Raw genomic sequence first — 943 nt, forward strand, 5'->3', positions numbered from 1 at the left:
TATTCAACATAAACAGTCTTAATGTCCTTTAGAATATTTTATCTTTTTTTATTTATGCTAAGACAGAATTCCAATTGGACTTCTTTAGTTGTTTATTCAAATTCAATTTTTAACATGATTACAACATTAAAAATTATATTTGTAATTTATATTTATTTTTAAATTATAATCAAATTATTTTTTTTTCGTTGTATTTATAATTTTATTAAAAAATAAATTTTTTTTAAAATTTCATTGAAATTTTATTAAAATTTTGAAAAAATGTTCATAAATATTTTTGATTTTGATTCATTGATAAAAGTAATAAATTATATATATAATGTATATAATGTAATGTAAGTATAAATATAGTAGAAATATGATTCTAAATAAATTAATATGTAAATATATATTAAAATATATTTATTTTTGATACAAAATAATTTTATTCTTTTATTTATTAAATAGCAATATAATGAAATGATTAAATGAATAATATATATATATATTAATATCTTAAAATTTTCTACATTCTTGTAAATATCCAATATATTAACAATATTATATTGATCGTTTTTATAATTTCGTTTTTAACTTATTATAATTTTGAATATAATTTTGAAATATTGACAATATATATATAATAATACGTCTAAGCATTCTTCTAACAATAACAAAAAAAAAGATCGTTAAACTGAAAAGAATTTAGCGATCATTGCTTATAAAAATAATATCAATTGTTTATACTTTTAATTTTTTTTTTATAAAGTAGCAATAACAAACCAATAAGAAATAGTCTCTACCTGGAATGCTTTGTTAACATAAAATAGAAAGAAATATAATGAAAAAATATCCTAAAGGACATTAAGTCTGTTTATTATACATAGAAATACATAGAGTGCATAGAAAATGGTTTGAATTTTACGATAGAACATGTACGCACATTTAGAAAGAAATTTCCAAG

This window comes from Apis dorsata, unplaced genomic scaffold, assembly GCF_000469605.1.
Source record: "Apis dorsata unplaced genomic scaffold, Apis dorsata 1.3 scaffold_617, whole genome shotgun sequence".
NCBI classification, from domain to species: domain Eukaryota; kingdom Metazoa; phylum Arthropoda; class Insecta; order Hymenoptera; family Apidae; genus Apis; species Apis dorsata.